This window comes from Chlorocebus sabaeus, chromosome 2, assembly GCF_047675955.1.
Source record: "Chlorocebus sabaeus isolate Y175 chromosome 2, mChlSab1.0.hap1, whole genome shotgun sequence".
Classification (NCBI taxonomy): Eukaryota; Metazoa; Chordata; class Mammalia; order Primates; family Cercopithecidae; genus Chlorocebus; species Chlorocebus sabaeus.
In genome coordinates, this window is record NC_132905.1 from 89,447,214 (window position 1) to 89,469,881 (window position 22,668).

A 22,668-nucleotide genomic window follows, 5' to 3' on the forward strand; every position below is an offset into this window, starting at 1 on the left:
AGGAATGTGGAAGAACCTCCCACCCATCCTGATGGAAAGCCTGAAGGTCTAATCCTTGAACTACTCAAAGACAAGGAAATACTCTTTTGAGACTGGAGCTAAGGGTGCAGCGAACAGGCGGAAACATAACTGATTCCAGGAAAGATAGGTTGGAGCAAGCAAATGGTAATTTAGGTATTTTGCAAATAAATTAATAAACACTTTAAAAAAAAAGATTCTTCCCTCTTGGAAGTATTTAGAAAGGAATGTTTAGTGGTATAAAAGAGATGGCTAATTATTCTGGTGAGTGTTGAGGGTGTCATGCCTCCCCCAAATTATCATGTTGAAATCCTAACCCCCAGTGTGATGGTATTCAGAGACAGGGCCTTGGGAGATAATTTGTGTTAGATGAGGTCATAAGGATGGGGCTCCCATAAAGGGATGAAGTGCCCTTGTAAGAAGAGACACTGCAGGGCGTGCTCTCCCTCTTTCTCTTTCTCTTTCTTTCTAACATGAGGACACAGCAAGAAGGTGGCTGTCTACAAGACAGGAAAAGAGAGCTCACCAGGAACTGAATCTGCCAGTGCCTTGATCTTGGACATCCCAGCCTCTGGAACTGTGAGAAAATTTTTGTTGTTTCAGCTACCCAATATACGATATTTTGTCCATGGCAGCTCGAGCAGACTAAGACAGTAGGACTATTTTGTTAACCATATTTTGAAACTGATAATAGTAATTTTGTACTGACAATGTGGGGAGGAAAGTTGCTAAACAGCTATAATATTTCAACAATGAAACGACAGCTTTTCTGAAGACTATAGGATAAGAGATCACATTGCTTGATAGCTTGGAAAACCATTTACAGCAAGAATGAACTTGCTGAAAGAGAATACCAATTTTTATTTAACTACAAAGTAGATGCTTGAGACGTGTGGCTAAATAAATGGACCAAAATATATAAAGAAACAATGACCCATGTTTCGTAGAACATAGCTGTAATTTTCCAAAAGACGGTAAAAGGAAAGTGATGAAACTTCACTCAGTATCGGGTTGAATCATATTAAAAGTAACATTTTGGTAAGGCAAACCTGATCTCATAAGAGCAGTTTCATCTGGTTTAAGATAATACTAAACAGTGATGTTGCAGTAATTCTTAACATGTGAGTTTTATGTAATTTATCACGTTATAGTGTTAGAAAATAAATTCTTAACTGAACACAAATTAGTAAAGTAGCTTTTTAGAATTTGTTTTCTTAAGACTGTGATCAACCAGATCACTAGTAATAAAACTGTAAATTATGAAATTAACAGAATTTGATCTTTGGCTATATTTTAGGGAATACTTTCTCATAAAAGATAATTAAATATTAGTTGAAATAAAGTATTTAATTTCAAGGTTATTGCTTTGTAATTGATTTCCTTTTAAGAGGAAAGTAAACTGAATTTATATTAAAAGTAGACAATTGTATTTTTATGCCACTTGAAAAAAATTGTTGTTTTAAATAACCACAGGATCATTAAGTTACATCCTTTGTGGAAGAAGGATCCCAGGCCAGGATTTTAAAACTCTATGTACTGGCTGTCTCTTAATACAAGATATTTTGGGAATGTATTTTTATTTTTCCCACAAAAATATTATTTATTTCTCTAACCGAAAATTTATAAAAGCTACACTTTCCTTGACATATTGGGAGACTAAGGCCCTGAGCCAATCAAATCTAATTGTGTCCATAAGAGAATATTTTAAATACACATACCCTGGCATGAATACACACATGCACACACCTCCCCCAACCACACACACACACACACACACACACACGCACTCAGTAGCAACAACAAATAGCATGCCCTGATAGCCCTTTTCCTGAACAGGAAAAAAAGAAAAAAAGAAAACCTTTCCTGTTAACAAATAACACTAATTTAACTGCAGTGTTTCCTGTAAGAATTTCTTTTATTTTCATTTTTATCATTTTAAATATTTTATTTTTAAATAGATAATATGCGCATGTGGGAAAAAAAGTTGAAGGCACAAGAGAATAAATGGTAAAAGCAGAATCTCTCTCTCACCCTCCTCAAGTCTCCCAGTTCCTTTCTCCGGAGTTAACTACTGTGAACTCGTTTTGAAAATCATCCCAGACATATTTGATGACAGCTGAACAGCTATTACAGCACAGCACAGCACAGCGGAACGAAAATGCCATCCACGTAAGCAAGTGAAAATTTTCTAGTAGCTACATTTTAAAAGTAAAAAGAAACAAGTAAAATTAAATGTAATATTTTATGTTATTTAAAAACTAATAGAGGCAAGATGCTATTTTGAAATGTAAACAAGACCAAAATATTAATGAGCTATTTTACATTCTTTTTCTCTACTAAGATTTTGAAATCCTATGTGTAGTTTATACTCAGAGTATATCTTAAATCAGACCAGCCACGTTTTGATGTGAAAAGTGGTCACTGTAGTAGACAGCGTGGTTCTATAAAGTCTATAAAGTATAAGAATCTTAAAAAGAAAAAAAGTACAAAGAATCTCTTCAAAAATCCTTTCATACAAAATACAGTATTCTTCATCTTCTTACTTTTCCAAACATTGTTAGAGCCATATACCTATAAGTGCACACATTATAAAAAGAAAATACAGAGAAAAAGTTTTAATCATCTATAGTCCTATTTTAGTACAAAGCTAGTTCTGAACCTCAAGAAGTATATAATATAAATACGTTTCAGTCAAAAACACACAGCTCTTTAGTAAGTTGTGTACACTAAACATGTACAGCATTTGTATGTTAGTTAGACCTCAATAAAGTGGTTGGTTTTTTTTCTTTAAAAAAATTAAATAAGTAAACCCACCATTTCCCAAGCAAAAGCAAACAACCCCCAAAACTCATAAATCTGAGAATGCTGCCCAAGATGTCATTCAGTTAAAATTCTTATTGTGGGGTAAGGGACTTCACTAACCAATAATAAATGTGTATATTTTTGTTTGAAATGTGAAATCAATCTGTTTCTCTCTTCCTCTCTCTCTCTTTCTCTCTCCCTTCTTTCCTCTTGCAAAGAGAGGGCCAATGGCGGATATCGCCAGCAGCTGTTTTGGGGTTTGGATTTATTGTTTTACTCTAGTTGGGGTGGGGGCCCTGTAGTACATTTGATTGAACACATAGCCCACCTTGCTTTGAAACAAGGGGGAGCAGGCTTCTTCTTTGCCTGGAGCCAGCTTTTGCCTTCATACAGCTGTGTTTGGATATGTAGATACGGTACAGAAATTTGGAAAATTACCACGTGAAATTATTGTTTATCTTTTCTTCTCAGGGGAACAAAGTTTTGAATAAGCTTTTCATTGACGAATAAAAATCTCAGTGTCTAGTTAACTACAAAGTATGCAATACAAAATCACGTGATTCTGTGCCGTGGAAAGAACACCAGGCCTGGATTCAGGAATGTTCCGTGTCAGTCCTCACTCTCACCTGGGGCAAACTTCTAGTGGGACCTCTAGGAGCCCACTCAGCCGGCTGGGCCCCATCTCCGTGTTCCCTGGATTAGGAGGCGGGACCAGGGATTTGTAGAACAATCCTACAGTTCTTCTTGCCATAGATCTGCACAATGTTTTCAAAACTTTCCTTTCAAAATAATGATTCTAAATCCTAGTTACAAGAAAATGTGTTATTCACAAAAGTACTATTGGATAAATTTTTTCTACCATCTCCTTATGGTTTACAGCAGGGATTGGCAAACTACAACCTCCAGAGCTAACTGTTTCTGTATGGCCATTGAGCTAACAATAGTTTTTATGTTTTTAAATGGTTGGGAAAAATCGGAAGAAGAAGATGTCATGACACATGAAAATTATATGAAATTCTAATGTTAGTGTTAATAAAGTTTTACTGAAAGCCGGCTACACTTACTCATTGATGTATTAACTGTACTGAGTGATTGCAACAGAGACTAAAATATTTACCGTGTGACCCTGTACAGAAAAAGTTTGTTGCCTCTTGCTTTACAGTGTTGGAAAACAAATGGTAATCTACAGAAAGAATAGGTAACATTGAAAGGCGCTTAGACTATGTGAGGCACTGCACTAAGTGATGTGGCTGAGTTTTTAAAATATGACCATCTTATGAAGTAGGTAGGAGCATGAACCCCAATTTCGTGGATAAGGAAATTCAGGCTTGCCCATGTCATGTACCCTCAGGCTTGCCACGTTGCAGAAAAGTGGCAGAACCTGAATTTCATTCCAGGTCAAGCTGCAGAGCCCTTCTTCTACCTCTGCTCCACAGCATGGACCTTCCTCCTCCTTTCACTCAAAAGACAGAGCTGTTTTGGCAATGCAGAAAGAAGCAATCTGCTTAGGAATCCCTGCCAACAAAGGTATTGGTGTCTTTGGGACTATTAAAAAGAACTTAAAATAACATATTTCACTTAAATCCATCCATCTACAGAATGTGTAACAATGCAAAAGTAGAAAGTTAAAGTTGTATCTTCAAAACAGCAAATAATCTGTTGCAATATTTCAGAAGCTGAGTGTTCTACTCAGTGTTACCAAAGTGCCAACTAATAGACTGCTATCCATTCCTGATCAAACTGTCACTGATAAAGAGTAAAACAATAAAAAGAATAAAAACAACATACTGAGTTTTTCATGGAACTAATTATTCAGCTTAAAGACAGTCCTCTATTGTGAGATTATATCCTCTCAAATTTTGGTGTAAAATATGGTCTCTATTATGAATAACCATGCTATACCTTAGGCTTTTTTCTTTAGTGTACTTGCTTGACAAAAGTAAAACATAAGCAACACTATTTTGGGCCTTTATTTGTTTTATTTTTTTATTTTGAAATTTCTTGGTCTGTGGAATCCTAAAGTCTGGGAACCTCTGGTTTGAATGTCCTTTGACCCAGTAATTCAATTTCTAGGAAATTATCCTCTGGAAATAATATGTGGCATAAAAAACAATCTATACACAAAAACATACACTGCACCATTATTTGCAAATAGCAAAATTTCAAAATAAGATTGTGCAATCCTCAAATTATGATATAGTCATGTAATAAAATAACATGTGGCCATTACAAGTCTTTTGTGTAATGTATCCAATGCCATGAAAAATACTCACAATATAATGCTAAGGGGTTAAAAAAAAAAAAGCAACACAATTCTATAGATACAATATGATTGTAACTTTAAGAAAATTAAATGTATTATCATAATATATTTCTAAATGTCTGAATGTAGGCACAGTTATGGCTTTTTTTTTTTTTCTTCAGATCAAGAATGTTTTTTTCAACTTCTTTTCCAATCAGTCTGGGCTTGTTTTATAAGCAGCCATAATTGCATGTGAAATCTGGGATTTTTTTGTTTTGTTTTTTGTTTGGTTTTTTTGGTGCTTTTGCCTTCCATTTTTTTCTCCCATTATTCTCATCTTATCGTCTTTTACTTCTGTGTCCTGGGAGAGCTCTAAATGTTGATGCTATTGTCTGTGGCATCCATTCCGCAGCCAAGGTGTGGAATGAAGCCTTTGATTCTATTTGACATTGGTTTCTTTTTGATCCTTCTCCTTCCACTCATCATTGTCATCTCTTCACAGTTTCTGCAGCTGTTCCAGAGAGATCATATATATTTGCATCCTCATTGTCAAATTATTTTCTTCTTGTTACCTTGGTAAATAATGTTTAGAAGGCTTTCACTGAATGGCATTTCTCAGAAGGACATTCCTTTGCTCTTGACCTAGAGCAATTTTTAGTAGGTTGTGTTTGACCTTGTTTATTCTTAATTGAAGAGAGATCTCAGCAGATCCAGTATTTGCTGACAGGGGAGGTGGCCCCCTGCTCCTCTCCTTTCTCCCTGCCCACATGGGGATGGTCCAACCCCTCTCAGACCCAAAGCCGGAGAGTTGGTGGACTTCAGGATCCCTCCCAGTGTTCTGCAGTGTGCATCCACTGGACTGAAGCAGGGTTTTCCCCAACACCTTCAGGGTTTCTGCCACTGTGAACCAATAGGGACAACAAGCTCCCCAGGCTGTAGGGTCGTGAGGCCTCTTAGTGTCCCTTTTGAACCTCCACCACCCATCCCCACTGTTATGGTCGAATTATATCCCCAGAAATTCTTACTGAAGTCCAAACCTCCAGGATCTCAGAATGTGACCCTGTTTGGGAATAGAGTGTTGCAGTTGTAATTTTGTTAAGATGAGGTCATTGTGGAGTAGGGTGGGCCCCCGATCAGGTATAACCGGTATCCTTATGAAAAGGGGAAATTTGGGCACAGATACCCACACGAGGAGAAAGCCATGTGAAGACACAGGCAGGGATGGGGTGATGCCTTTCCATGCCAAGGAAGTCCAAGGATGGCCTGCAACCACTAAAACCCAGGGGAGATGCATAGCACAGTTTATCACGACCTGAAGAAGAAACCAACGCTGCCAGCACCTCGACCTTGGACCTCTGGCCTCAAGAACTGTCAGATAATAAATGTCTGTTCTTTAAGCTGCCCAGTTTGTGGTGCTTTGTTACAGCATCTGTCACAAATGATATACCCTGCCCTGCTAGAGGATAAGACCTCATCTCTTCTGGCTCCATTCAAGTCAACCAGTGCTCGAGTGACATTAGAGCTGCCTCATGGTTCTTCACACACACTGTGTTGTTTCTCTATCAAGGAAGTCTCCTCTGTCTGGAATCTCCCCCTTATTTCCACCCTAATGCCCCATATATACAACCTACAACTCACCCTTACCACCTACCGTTACCCCCTCACTTCTACCAACCTATCTTACCCACCCACCCTTTCCACCTACCCTTACCCACACACCCTTGCCAACCTATCTCTTACCCACCAAGCCCTTTTTTTTTTTTAAATTTTTATTTTTTATTTTTTTGAGACAAAGTCTAGCTCTGTCGCCCAGGCTGGAGTGCAATGGTGCGATCTCAGCTCACTGAAACCTCTGCCTCCTGTGTTCAAGTGATTCTCCTGCCTCAGCCTCCCGAGTAGCTGGGATCGCAGGCGTGCACCGCCATGCCCAGCTAATTTTTGCATTTTTAGTAGAGACATTGGCCAGGATGGTCTCGATCTCCTGACCTCATGATCAGCCAACCTTGGCCTCCCAAATTGCTGGGATTACAGTCATGAGCCACTGCGCCCAGCCCCAAGCCCTTCTTGACTTGGAAACTGAGTTCAGAAGTCGATTGATCCACTCCAGAAAACCTTTTCTGGGTTAGATGGCCTTTCTAGAGTGACTAACTATCTCAGTTCATCTGGAACTGGGGGGGTTTCTGGGAGGCAGGATTTTTCATTCTAAATAAAACCGAGAAAGTCTTAGGCAAATGAGGACAAATTAGTTGCCCCATCTTTCTCAATCTTCCCGTAACTCCCTGTACATTTCTTTCTAAAATTGTTCTTCCTAAATGTATAATATGATGATCTGATTTATATTAGGATAATCTGGTTTGATCAGATTCACACTAGACCAGGAGCTCCTTCAGAACAATATTTTTTCCTACCTGTATCTCAACCCTTCCTACATAGTAGGTGCTTAGTTAACATCTTTATTTTTTCTTTTTTGAGACGGAGCTTCGCTCTTGTTGCCCAAGCTGGAGTGCAATGATTCAATCTCAGCTCAGTGCAACCTCTCCCCCCCAGATTCAAGTGATTCTCCTGCCTCAGCCTCCTGAGTAGCGGGGATTACAGGTGCTCACCACCACCCCCAGCCAATTTTTTGTATTTTTAGTAGAGATGGAATTTCACCATGTTGGCTAGGCTGGTCTCGAACTCCTGACCTCAGGTGATCCAAATGAATGAATGGTAACAGCACTGCCAAATCTCTTCAGGGGTACCTTTGCATAAATGCCTCCATCTACTCCACATTCATTCCTGGACAGCTACATTCTGGGTACTTTGCTCCAATGAATAGCTTTCATGTCTTCTCAACTTAGGAACCAGAGGCCTCAAAGTGACATTACTCTAGAACTGTTGTATGTAATACCTACTGTATTTCACAAACACACCAAAAGTAAACCATAACTGCTCAGCATGCTAACAAAGTAGTTTTCCAAGAATCAAAATTTGACATTCATCAAGTCTCTTGGAAAAATAAATTTCACCTGAAAGTTGTTTGGTTGTTGCTTTTTTAAAAATACAGCCTTCATATCAGAAGCTGCTACAAGTCCCCCTTCTTAATTGATAGCATGTGAATAGAAAAGTGATCAATTTAAAGAATACTAAAACAATTCTTTCGAATCATTCCTAAAAAATGATTCAGGAGCATCTTGGAGTAACTCTGTATAAAGTGAATAGTGTCAATCTAGTTCTCAAGGCTTTTTGAAAACAATGAGGTATCTGCTCAGAAAAATATTATTCTGATAAATTTTAAAAAATACATTCTGGATTATATAAATAATATATGTTTAATGTTTTTGTTTGTTTGAGACAGAGTTTCACTCTGTTGCCCAGGCTGGAATGCTTGGCACGATCTTAGCTCATTGCAGCCTCCACCTCCCAGGTTCAAGTGATCCTCCTGCCTCAGCCTCCCAAGTAGCTCGGATCACAGGTGCCCACCACCATACCCAACTAATTTTTGTATTTCTAGTAGAAACAGGGCTTCACTATGTTGGACAGGCTGGTCTCGAACTCCTGATCTCAAGTGATCCACTGGCCTTGGCCTACCAAAGTGCTGGGACTACAGGCATGAGCCACCATGCGTGGCCTGTTTAATTTTTCAAAATAAGAAAATATTAATGATTAGAAAGAAAGGAAATAAAAACTAACCTATAATTATACCATTCTTAACACAGTTAAATGAACATCTTTACAATATATAACTATAATTATCCAAAAGGATATTAATATCTATAGTATTTACTATATAAAAACATTTTTCATTATTATTAACAATTCTGTAAGGAATATCATTTTAAACAAATATTTGTGTATATCTTTATCCGTTCCCTTAGAATAAATCCTTAAAGGTGGGATTTTCAGGTCAGTTTATATTTTGAAATTCTTTTGCTTTAAATGTTTAATGTATTTTTTCTAGTCATATATTTTTGAAGTCCATAAAAATATTTATTAGCTATGATCATTTGTTATGGACTTGCATGGCTATTTTTCATTCTTTTCTAATTTTCACAATTCAATTAGAAAGATAACGTTATTGTAGATCAAGAATCTTTTTGATGACAAAATGTTTACTTTTACCTAAAAGAGAATTATGATGAAGTGATTGCATGTTAAGTTAGGTATAAAAATTATGTCTATATTTACATTGCTTAGGAGAAAAGTAATTTGGAAATGTAGGTTGGAGATGAGTGAGTTAAATGTACCAATGGTATTTTAGCTGTCTCACTGAAGAGACATTCCAAAATCTTGCAGCACAAGAAATACTTTGAAAGTCGGCCTTAAACTTAATCCCATAGGAGTGGGGCTTGGCAAACGAGTCAGCAACTTTCTTGTAACCCTAAGAAGTTCACAGATTCCAGTAAGCTTCCATGTGTTTTGCAATCCAGATTCTACTCCATGAATCTTTCTTTTGAGTTTATGAAATTTCCTAATTTTCCTAATACATCCTACAAATGCTCTCACTGCCGTCTGTCTCTCAATCATAGAAGTGCCATATCGATTTATAGTCTCCCAAAGTCAATAAACCCTCCCCTCCCCTCCCCAAGTAATGGGGAGAAGGATCTGGAATCACTTTATGAAGTATACTTAATAATAATATGACAACAACACGCCACGTTATCATAGCTCAAACTAAGCTGAGACAGCCTGGTCAGTACTTGGCTATCTTTGAAACAAAATCACATTCTTCAGGAAGTGGTGCTGGTAACTCAATAAGCAGCAGCTGTTCCTGGGTCTTTGAAAAAATGTTTCATCATTTGACCAGTATTCAGTATCCAGCATTATGTCCCATTACAACTGACGGCCAACATGGAAAACCTCTGGGCAAATAAATACATGAAAATAAAAATCGCTCTTAATCTGAGGATCCTATCTCAATTTAAATGTACTCCGTTCACATCAATTTCTCTGTAATGTTAATTTGCACTTATTACCCAGAAATTCCATACACATAAAATGATTGCTTCATTCCTTCCAATCTTTATAATGAGCACTCCATCCCTATGCCATTTAAAAGCTTTCTAAAGACCCTTTTAAAAGGAAAGGTGATATCACCGAATGTAATGTTTATTTACAAGATAGTATGATCCCAGGCTTCCAGATGCTCAGTATAAATAAGAACCCAGAAACATGCACTGCATTTAATAGAAATTTGAGCCCATCAATTTTACATGATCCTACCAAGGGGAGTGTAGAATGCTAATGATGCTAATGAGAACTAGATGTTGACAGAAGATTCATTTATAAATAAAAATATCCAGAAAGATGATTAAATCAGAGGATGGTTTGTCAATATCCACCCCACAGTAGGCCTATCAAGATGATCAACCGCAGTTTCAATAACAATTATGATTCTCTGTACTTATGTAGCACTTTTCATCAGTGAACTGAAAAAGATCTGTATTAAATGATCTTCAGAGCCCTTGACCCCCTGGGCTTGAAGTATCCCCTTGGAGAAAGAACCTAAATCAACATCGTGTTCATTATTATGTTTAAATGGCCTTAGCAATCCGTGCTCAGCCAGTGACATCTCACACTGTGCACCCACACCCAGATGACAAACAGAAGAGGCCTCTGGAAAGGAGAGAGAGTGGCAAAATCCAGCTTGTGCTTCCAGTCCGATTCTTTGCTATGCCTTACTTCCCCCAAGGTACCTATGGAGCTGAGATGTTCAGAGTTTATACAGTCCAAATAGAATTACTAAAATGTATACATTATGCTTTAAGGTTAGTAGGGGTCTCTACTCATTTTTAAGGAAAAACAAAAAGCTAACTATTTTTTTAATCGAGCTTGAGTAGTAGAAATACAAATGGAAGGACAATTCATAAACTACTGTGTATTCTCTTCTATTTTGACAGGTTACAACTGTCACAAATTTTGGTATGATATTAGAAAAAAATTAATTTATTGCCACTTGTCACAAAGATGCCAACTCTGCCAGCCTCTGAGACAATTTGGATATAAATATTTAGTGATAGATAAGAAAATCACCCAAAGAGCTTCCTAGGTCAGATTTTCACCATTCTCCTTTAGCAAAGGCAGAGACGATATTGGGCAGGCTGATAGGACAGCAAGTAACCCTCTGGCAGGAATGGAAATGAAGACAAGTATGAGGCATGGCTGAAGAAAATGAATAAATAAGGAAAAGGGAACTCAAAGACATAATAACTGCTTCAGGTGTACAGAGGCCCATGATATGAAAGAAGGAGATGCTTGATCATTACCATCCTAAAGAGGAAGAGTCAAGGCCAGTATGAGGACACCCACTGGTGGACGTTTCAGTTCCCAGTGACGAAGCAAAAGTCATGACTATTCTACAGAGTCGCATCATCAGGAACAAGAAAGGAGAGAAGGTATAGGTGTGCTCGCTATGTACTCACTAATTCCGCAAATACTTGCCAAGCATGTATTCAGTGTTGGGCACTATGCTGTAGATACAATGGTGAGGAAAGACAAATATGGCACGTGTTCTCTTGGATCTCGGTCTGGTGAAGGTTCTGGGCATCACACACATCAGTGCACAGCTCCAGCTTCAGCGCATCCTGTTGAGGGGCAGTGGGTGGACTGTGGGACCGTGAGGCTGACCTAGTGTTGAGTTCAGAGAAGCTTCCCTAAGACAGAAACACTTGAGATGAGATCAAACTAAGAGGAGAAGTAAGGCAAGTTAAAAAGCACAGGGGACAAAAAAAGATTCCAGAGAGAGTTAGAAATTCCAGCTCGAGAAAACGGAAGAAACGGGAAGGGGGTAAAAGAGACCTTTTAGGTCACATTTGAGACTTTTGTCTTATTTTAGGAAAAAACATAAAGTCACTAAAGATGGTGCTGTGGTTTGACTGTGAACCCCACAAAGAATGTATTGGAAACGTAATCCCGGACGCAACCGTGTTGGGAGATGGGGCCTGGTGGGAGGTGTTTAGGTCATGAGAACTCCACCCTCGTGAATGTATCAAAGCTGAATATTCCAGGGCTCAGGGCTGGGAGTTCAATCTCTTGCTATCTCTAGTCACTGTCTTGCCCATCCACCTCCCTCCACGGGATGACACAGCACCAAAGCCGGGGAGGCATCTTTTTGAGAAGTGAAGGAGTGGTGACCTGGTCACACTGCTACTTTGAAAAAGTCAAGTGAGGTATAGGATGGAAAGTGGATGGAATTGGCCAAGGTCTATCCAAGGAAGCAGAAGGGGTCTGCCCTAATGTCAGATGCTCCTGGATCTAGAATAACTTTTGTTTCATGCACTTACTAATTTAGTCAGTGTTCAATATGTTAAATGATATTTTGAAAGTAGAAGTTAGATTTTATGTCATCAAAATAACTTGTTAGTGTCTCTGATATTACTGCTGTGGTTGCCAATAATATTTCCTTTAGACTTCAGGAATATTATTCTGTGTTCTTAGCGATGTCAAAATAATGTAATTGAAATATGTCATGTTATTATATTATCAAAATAATCACAAGACAGTATTTACTGATACCATTTATTGTCTTATTCAGTTGTATGCCAGATTTCAGAAAACAGCAGAATGAAGTTAACCTGAACAATTGGTTGTTTGAAAAATCTGCAAAACTTAGGATAAACTTAAGTTTTCTCACCTCCATAAGTTACATTATTTCTTGTGATGACACATACTTAATACACAAATGAAGCGAGCCCATGATAGCTTTTACATAGAGTGATATTATAAATAAATGTGTTTATAAAGATTTTATGGAATAGTGTGGAGAAGTAAAGAAGAAGTTGCTATAACTCAAAGGTATTTTCTATAAGTGTCCAGAAAGCAATGTCAACAATTTCCAAGGGCTGGTTGTTAAATCAATGTGAGTGAATGTTATTATTCCTTTGTAGAAATATGTTATCCTTTCTACAAAGAACATGTATGCAAAGCTATTCCTAACTATTTATTTATTTTTTAACAGTGGTTTATTTTGTGGCTTAACCCAGTCACTTACAACAAACTAAATGAGCTAAGGATGAGTTTTTGTTTTGTATGTGCATGTATGTTTATGTGTACGTTAAGTCTTTGTTTTGGGTGGAGGGTGGGGATATGTGGGAGGAAACTAAAGTAAAGGAACATGATGAATCCCACTTAGAATCAGAAGAAAGGGATGTAAACTTTTAAAGAGGGCTATGGTCAAACAGAATGATACAATGCAGTATTCTCATTTTGCATGCGCTTTGCCATGGTATGAGTCTAGTTTGACATCTGACATTCTGAAAAATAAAAAGCAAAACCAAAAATATTAGCCAACAACAAAAACACATACACACACTACTGGGATTATCCTGTTAGGGGATAAAGCTTTCAGTTGCACAATACGGATCAAGTGCTTAAGAATAACAGACACACAAGAGCGTGGGCACGTTTCCCACCTTCCATCCATACTGTGAGAACAGACACAGAAACACACCTGGAGGCCCCTGGGCTGCAAGGGGAACCCATGAAAAGAGGATACTGTCTTCCTTAGAGATCTCCAAATTGTGCGCTCAAATTCTTCAATCCATTCCCTCACACATTCATTCATCATTTATTTAACAAATATCTATCAATCATCTCCAGCACGCCAGGCCGTTTCAATGATCCTGACATACGCTACGGGGTGAATGAATGAAGCAGGTGGTACTGCACCCATTTGACAGGTGTGGAAAGGGACAACAAAGGACCAAGGGGTGACAAAGTGGAAACCAAGGCCAGGGTCCCAGGTATCTTGTTCAATATTTGTTCACTTTCGTTTAGTTTAGAACAGTGATATTTTAACCATGGCTGATTTTGGCTTCTGAGGGGCCAGGGTTTCTGCTACAGGGCACAGAACAGCCCTAACAATAAAGAATGATCAGAAGCAAAACGTTGATAGTGCTGCTATTTAGAAACCCTGGTTCAGGGGGACCACTTGGAAACTTCAGTGGATGATCTAGAATTTATTTTTGCCTATCTGGGTAACGGGAAAAGTTTAAAAAAAAAAAAAAAGTGAATTTCTTCTAAGCTGTTGACACAGCCATGTGATTCTTTCATAAATGAGTTTTAATCCAAGTTCTAATTTTTGAAAAGAGGTGTTTACTTTGCAAACTTAACTTGCATTAAAAAGAAATTCTACAGTGTGAGTATCCATTGCCACCATAAGCAGCAGCACTTTTACCTGTCAGCGATGGTGCCTTAGTGTGGAGTCACAGAACGCACAGAACAGAGGACTGCTCACTGCTGTGTCAGGACACACAATCCATGTGTCGTTTCTCAGGTGAAACTGTAGCCCTCCTGCTGTAAAAGTCACCCGCTCAATGAGGTGTATTTACCCTGTATTAGTAAGAATCTGTAGTTCAAAAAAGCTGTATTTGGGGCAAAAATCAACATCTTCAAATTCAAGTAACCTCGCCCCCTCTCTCAGCAAGAAGTTTGTGTGAAGAGACAGCTGGAAATTCTAGCCCTTAAGATGTTAAACAAAAATGGGATAAATTTACTGTGTTTACATGGCATCTTTAGTTTCCAAATGTGTTTATTCTAATATCCCTGGGAGATAAACTGGGGCAAGACTCGACATCACTACTGACTGAACTGGGTGCAGGGCAGGGTGCTTAGATGTAAAGACAAAGTGGCTAACCTCTACGGCTTCCTGGCCAGGACAGCACTGGCTTTGTTATCTACCTCCCTCTCAGAGTCAGAGTCATGCCCTTAGATCACGACTGCAAGCATTTCAGAAGGCTGAATGGTTCTAAATGCTGTAGTTATATAATTTTGAAAATCAGTTATAGCTATGTTTTTGCTCTTCAAATCTTCTTCACTTAAGTAAAGGCCCCACTGGGAAATTTTTAGATTGCCTGTTAAAAAAAACCTTGTCCAAGAACAACTGTTCTACCAATAATCATGATATCAAAGAAAAGTGTAAACAAGAATATCTTAATTTCTTTCAAAGCATCCAATCCAGTCTTCTCTAAACAACAAAATGGAAAACCTCAGGCTTCAAAAACCTCATGGATTTTTCTCAGCTTTTCCACCAACACGCTGGACTCTATTCTCTCTCCTGTCTAATTGGGTCTGATAAATATATTTATGGAGGCAAAGAATGAGCCCATTTGAGTTTCTATCTTTGTCTTCCCACAGGGAGATGCACAAAGATGTTCAGTCCTTTCCTTCTGAAGGCTGGACAGTTCTGTGTAATGCACACACATATTTCTAAGCATTCTGCAGCACAGTGACAATGCTTAATGCAACTCACAGGGGTGTGAAGGGCTGAACAAGACCTTTGAGGTGAGTACATGTGATGAAACAACACAGAGAAAAAGTATAGCAGGGACTAACTTATTTACAGTAAAACAGTTCCTATTTCTTTACCTTCAGTCACTCTAATCATGTTGAAGTGAGGTTCAAAGAGAAAGAAATGGAGCCTGGACCACACCATGAGAACCTGGAAGGAAAAGTGTAGCCCTGAGCTCATCCCCTGCAGAGGGGCCAAGGTAGATGACAAGGATAGCTGACCTCCACCAGAAACTGCCACAAGCTCCAAGAAGCTCATATCTGGCTCCAGGCCCTTCATTACCAGAGGTTGATTTAGACCCTAGGAAGAAGACACTGTGATAGGACTTATATAATTTATATAATTAATAATTATGTAATAATTATAATTTATGTTATATATTACATATTATATTTATGAGTATATATAATTATATAATTTATATAATAATATAAAAGTGGGCTTTTAATATATTGAATACATATCAATATATCATTTTGATATTTTATATCATATTGATATGAATTATAAATTGCATTATATAATTATATATTATACTTAATTATATAACTTATATAATCATATTAACTATTAACATAAAAATTGGGCTTTTAATACATGGATTACATATCAATACAGCATACTGATATAAAAATTAATCCCTCAATTTAATTCCATTCATTTATCACCCACAGCATTTACTGAGTACCTGCAAGCCTGGGTTGAGTACCTCCATGCATTTATGGAGGACTCAGTGTCTTCCTGGCACCATTCTTATACTGAGGACACGGAGATGAAAATGCACAGCGCCCCCAGCCCCCGTGGCTCACAGCCCGTTGCACAGACTGAAGCATAAATAAATCATTACAAGGTGAAGGGAGCCACAACAGAGGTGTAGGCAGAACAAGACACAGCACAAACAAGGGCCTAAAATCTCCACCAAGAAGTGACGGGTGAAGTTCTCCAGTATGACAAAGGGTGTGATATTTGACGAGGGTGGGTACTCTGAGTGAGCAGAGATAACATGGAAAAAGGTATCTGAGTCAACTGCACAACAATTGACGAAGGGCCCTCCAGGAAGTATGCTATGCAAAGTATGGAACAAATGAAGAAAGAGAGTGCCTCCAGGGGACTTTCTAGCTCCTATTTTTAAAAGGATGTATGTTTTTAACTCCTTGAGATTAGCAGAATATGAAATGTACACCAATTACCCATACTTCTGATTGATTGCCTTTAATCCTCCATTCCTCTTATATGTGGTTACAAATCCCGCAAAATATTGATGAAATATCCTAAAATGATAAAGCAGTGATGCCAACAGATAGAAAGCCTAATGATACGCAGAAGCAGAAGGTAACATAGAATTAGTGAACACAGAAATGGAAAAATCTCAATCTCACTATTAATTGAAAGTATGCATTTAAAAAAACAGTAACTTTCTGTTTATTGTGTTACCACATATTTTGCACAGTGATCATGTCTAATCCTGGGAAGCATCTAGTGAATCTATATATTTACATGTGGCAATTGTACTACATGTCTTTAGACCCTTGACCTCAAAGGAAAGGAGAAAAGGAAAGCTCTATGCACGAAGATGTTCACATCAGTGCTATTTATGAAATCAATAACAAAAATAGAGAAGCAAATGAAACTTCCAAAATTAATAAGAGTGTAAAATCACTGTACATTTCAGATGAGTCATGGTATTCTTCTTATTATTCTTAATATTAACATTTATAATTATTAAAGCTCTTGCCACATGGAAATACTTTCAACATAATGATTATTTAAAAGGGTTAGAAAATGGCATGTATACTATGGTTTCAACTGTATAAAATATTTATTTACATAGACGAGAATCAGAAGGAAATATCAAAATAATAATATTACATACACACTTTTTTGTTATCTTGAATACTCAGACTTTCTGCTAATAATTTTTAAGCAGTTCTAATAAGACTAGAATTTGGATCATTTAATAAATCCCATAGTAAGGAAACAGTATACATAGCAGTTCTGCAGAAGTCTTAGACACACACGCAGACCTTCATATTAAGGTGAAAAACATACAAGCATATGAAATTGAGAAAAAAATTTCTCATATGGGTAGGAGTGAAGATTCATTCCAAATTTTGCCTTGAGTAGATCTGCAAGTTGTCATTACAGTGCCTTGTCTTATTTATCAGTCTGAGCACAATGGCAGAACACGGTCATCTAAATTATCCATTTACCTTGTATATGGAATTAAGAGCTCTGTGTTAGGGAGCTCCAAATGTCAAGAGGCAGAGTCATGCCGGGGATTGATTCTGCAGATTAGAACATCTCCACCAAGGCATTTGGCCTGTGAGATGTCTAAGTAGATTAATTGAAGTAGAAATGCATTATTTATTATTTAACACTTAGTGAAAGCAGTCAGCAAGCTAGGTTTAATAACGATTTCTTTTAGACACTCACCGATGCATAAGAATTAGGTAAACACGACCCAATCATTACTTGAGAGGTTTATCAGGTTTCAAAATCAGAACTTTTTTTTAAAAAAGAGGCACTTAACATTGTGATGTTCTTCTTGACTGTTAGAAAAGATAAGTTCTATGATAACTATGGGATCTCTAAGAATTAGGCTTATTTAGACAAGGAATGAGAGAGGACTTTACAATGTTGACAGAGGTCCATTCAGTCAGGGCTATGTTTCTGATCCCTGTAGATAAATCTAGAAGACAGGAACACACTAACTGACCTCGACACTCCTAATGGTGACTACTAATTATTTCAGAATTGGAGGAAGACTTGCCTTCCTGTTACAGCTGCCTGGATTGCTGGAGTCTGATTCATACCTATCCATGTAAGGGAAAGCTGACCTTCTGCCTGGACAGTGTCTTGTCACTCCTGGATGCCTGGCCCCTTGGTGTGTGCTCCCTCTAATTCATAAGTTGCAGCATATTTCTGGAGTCACTTTGCCCAGCATAGACTGATCTGAATCTTCTTCTTTTTCAGTGGAGTCAGGCTTTGACCGGAGAATCCCTAACCCATGGCTTCTTTCTGGCTTTGGAAGATGGGACAGAAGATGTAGATAGTTAACCATCCCCCAAGGATGGAGGATCTCACTACCCTTCACACCCAAAGATGACCTCATCATTAGCTCATATATGAAGTCTAATACTTCCAGTTGCATAATTTGGGGCAAAATACTTAATCTCTCTAGGGTTCACATTTTTCCTTGTAAATGACATCTATGATAGAGGGGTTACTGCTGGGATTAAAGACAGAAAACAGGCCAATGGCATTCTCCAGTGGCTTATAGACAAGCAGTGCCTGATGTATTTTGGGTCCTCCATAGCACTCCTTTTTAAAAAATTATGGTAAGAACACTTAACATGAGATCTGCCCACTTAACAGATGTCTAAGTGTGCAATACAGTACTGTTATCTACAGGTACAGTGTTGTACAGCATATCTATAGAACTTACTCATCTTACCTAACTGCAACTTTATGCCTGTTGAATAGCAACTCATTCATTTCCCCCCACTCCCAACCCCTGGCAACCACCTTTCTACTCTCGCTTCTGTGAGTATGACTATTTTAGATGCCACATGCCACATTTGTCCTTCTGTAACTGGCTTATTTCACTAAACACAGTGTCATCCAGGTTCATCCATTCTGCTGCATATTTCATGGTTTCCTTTTCTGTTCAGGCTGAATAATATTCTATTGTATGCATATACCGCATTTTCTTTTACCAATCTGCGTGTGTGTGTGTGTGTGTGTGTGTGTGTGTGTGAGAGAGAGAGAGAGAGAGAGAGAGAGAGAGAGAGACAGAGCCTCACTCTGTCACCCAGGCTGGAGTGTAGTGGTACGATCTTGACTCACTGAAACCTCTGCCTCCTGGCTTCAAGCAATTCTCCCGCCTTAGCCTCCCGAGTAGCTGGAACTACAAGTGCACACCACCACATCCAGCTAATTTTTGTATTTTTAGTAGAGATGAGGTTTTACCATGTTGGCCAGGCTAGTCTCGAACTCCTCACCTCAGGTGATTCACCCACTTTGACCTCCTAAAGTTCCGGAATTACAGGCATGAGCCACCACACCTGGCTTCTTTCCACTCTTTCAGCAATGGACATTTAGGTTATTTCTATACCTTGGCTATTGTGAGTACTGATGCAATGAATATGGGAGAGCAAATATCTCGCTGAGGTCTTGATTTCAATGATTTTGGATAAATACCCAGAAGTGGGATTGCTTCCATTGGTAGTTCTATTTTTAATGTTTTTCATTATCCTCCATAGATTTCTCTAACACATGCTTCTAACTTCAAATTTCTTTACTCATACAGATTCCAATACCCACCCACTCTCAATGCTACCCATTTCTGTCTTTTTCTGAGAATTTCTAAGTATTTCATGAATAAGTGTCTCTTTTCTTGGCTAATGGATAGAATTGAAATTGCTTTATAACTACCAGCGGTGACTTTGATGGGAAGGATGACAGCTGATGCTAAAAGATTAACACTGACTTCAGAGTGGTAGCAAAAAGAAGAGGGTTATTTCAGAAACCACAATTTATAAACAACAGATTTCCTAACAGGCTAGAAAAATAAGAAAGTAAAATTGTGGATTCCTATCCTTTCAGTGTTGGTTTGTTTGGTTTGGTTTTATTATAATTATATAACAAATACTAAACTTTCATTTTATATACAGAAATTTGAATACTAAATTTCATTATAATAGAATCTTTAATACAACCAACAAAAATAGTACAGTGTAACAAATACACCTATCTCAGAAAACACATTGAGGGCAATGTCAGAAAGAATATTTACTTATAAGTGCAATCAGTGGCTTCAATTATAGCTGAGTTCCAAAGACATAAAATGTAAAATGTAACTATATCATATGTGATGGTTTGCTTCCTGTGAACTTCACTCATTAATACCTTAAAGGCCTTCCCGTGATCTTGTTTAATAATATGTTCTTAAAAGGGTGTTATTCTCTGCAACACATATTTTTAATTCTGGATATTTAAAAAAAAAACTCAACATTTTTCTTGGCATTTTTTGCAAATGAATTGGAGTTCATTCAGACATTCAACTCAGTAAAAACAATACCACATATATTTCTGTAGAGCCACAGCTGGAGAGCATGGGCTTGGGAGAGCAGACCCCCGGGTCTGGTCCCAGTTCTCCTGCCCCGCCCAGCTTACTGTGTCACCTTGGCTGTCCCAAGACGTGCGTTCCTCCTTGGAGATGCAGTTCACAGCCAGAGTGATCACTAAGCTTCCTCCCTGCATTAAAATTCTATTATTCTAAGTCTTTCTCACTTCTCTGGAATTTCCTGTGATATGGATGCTTGCAATTATTACACCTCTGACAATTGATGCCAATAAAAAAGCATCTACAACATTGGACAATGAATTTCTTATGTTTTTATTCCATACAAAATCATGTAGTTAGGTTCAGAAATAAAATATTCATCACACATTTTGTGGTAGGCTGGTCTTGCTTCATGGGGTGAAAACATATGTTGCAAGAGGGAGCAGGCTTGCCTAAGGACCCATATGAACGAATTCAAGAAGAATCTAAACTCCCAACAATGCCTATCTCTCAATCAAAAGCTTGCTCTCATTACCAACCACTGTAAATATCAAAAGTTGATCAATGTAGAAGACTTTCATTACACATTGTTCCCACAAACTGCTGTGACTCACATGCTTAGGACCCCAAACACAGTGTTCTCGCTTGCATCCGCTGGGTACACATTGGGGAAGTCTCTAGGACCTGGTGGCAAGTAAGACTTTTGGAAGTCTTTTTCCTGGAAGAAAACGATGGCAGGACGGTGGACTGACTGGAGGCAGACAGAACGACCACAAAAGGCCAGAGAGTACTTGTAGCGTTACAGGCTGATCATTTTTAGTCTGTGTTATTATATTTAAGAAAGCTCTAAATATTTCTCCAAAAGACTGAATGTGCTTAAAAGGAGATACTTTTGTTATCCAATTGCTTGTTCTCTGCTCAAAGGACAAACAAATGAAAACATCAGAAATTCTCCAATAGCGGGAAACAATGCATAAGCAGTCAAACCTCCAGGAAAACTTCTGAAAGTTGAAGTAGGTGTGTGAAAAATCAGCTTCATTAAAGCAATCTATGGGAGCTGCTTGTCTAGTAATAGCTACTGTATTTTGTGGCACACACTTGATTCCTAGGGACTCCTGAAGTTACACTCAAGAGTGCATTTCATACCAGTCACTCCTCCATATCCAATATCTTATGTTACAGTCTTGCGGAGGGCGGAGGGGGAGGGACAAATGAGAAGGACAGCAAGAGGGAGTACATCAATGAGAAAGAATGATGCTGAGATAATTACAGTGAGCAACAAAGAATTCATCATAGGGACAGAGGACCAGACTAACGACCAGCTGCCGTATCTATTGCCTTGTCCTTGTTGTTCTCTTTTAGTAAGACCTGAGTATAGAATAGAGTGACGTAGTAGACCAGGATCTTACATGTCCATTCCTCTTCCTTAGGAGAGTCTTCAGATGATCCTCACACAGTGTGACCTCTCCTTTAGGACCGGGTTAGCTGTTTGACTGGGGCTGCAGTCCCTGGTCATTTGTCATGAGATTCTGGGTCTTCACAAACAGGCATAGAGAACCTGCTGAGTGTTTTTCCTTAGGCCTCAGTCTACTGATGAAAAGCTTCCTCAGTTAAAAGCCCATTCATCACCATTTGGGCACCCAAAGTAGACCCAAGCTATGCCTAACTCCACCCATTCACTGTGTGACTCCATTCCTGGATACAAAGTACATGGTATCAGGGGCGGTTCTTACAGTGGGGCTGATGGTAGGATTATGTCAAGGCTGGATTATGTCATTGCAGAAGGAATTGAGAGGGTACAAGTTACTGATTAGGAAAGACAGAGTCTTCAAAACTTAATAAGCCATGTTTTCAGTAACAAAAAGAGGAAAAAGGATTGGGTTGGATGTTAGTTTTTTCAAAGTTTAACACAGACTATTTTTTAAAAATGTACTAAGCATCTACAATATAATGTAGAAATGGAGATAATGAAATTATAACTATTCCTTTTTAAAAAATATTTTTTATTTTATTCAAATATTGTTAAAGACAGGATCTTGCTTTTTCACTGAGGCTGGAGTGCAGTGGTATAATCATAGCTCACTACAACCTCGAACTTCTGGGCTCAAGAGATCCTCCTGCCTTGGCCTCCCAAGTAGCTGGGACTGCAGTGCTTGCCACCATGGCCTGTTAATTTTTTAGATTTTTTTTAGAGATAGGGTCTCACTACGTTTCCCAGGCTGGTCTTGAACTCCTGGCCTCAAGCTCTCTTCCCGCCTCACCTCCCAAAGCACT

At 38.4% G+C, this 22,668-nt stretch overlaps 2 long non-coding RNA genes across 2 annotated transcripts in view; one reads left to right on the top strand and one right to left on the bottom strand.

The window, feature by feature from the left end:
* Positions 1–490: 490 nt before the first annotated feature.
* Positions 491–4,841, top strand: LOC140710486 (uncharacterized). Its single transcript, XR_012091540.1, has 3 exons — positions 491–597; positions 1,977–2,187; positions 3,292–4,841. It is a non-coding gene; the product is annotated as an uncharacterized lncRNA (long non-coding RNA).
* Positions 4,842–15,240: 10,399 nt separating this feature from the next.
* The window catches only part of LOC103218455 (uncharacterized), a 210,493-nt gene continuing 203,065 nt past the window's right edge, over positions 15,241–22,668 (bottom strand). Inside the window, exon 3 of the long non-coding RNA XR_005235683.2 lies at positions 15,241–15,629. This is a non-coding gene — a long non-coding RNA (uncharacterized lncRNA). The remainder of the gene's footprint in view (positions 15,630–22,668) is intronic.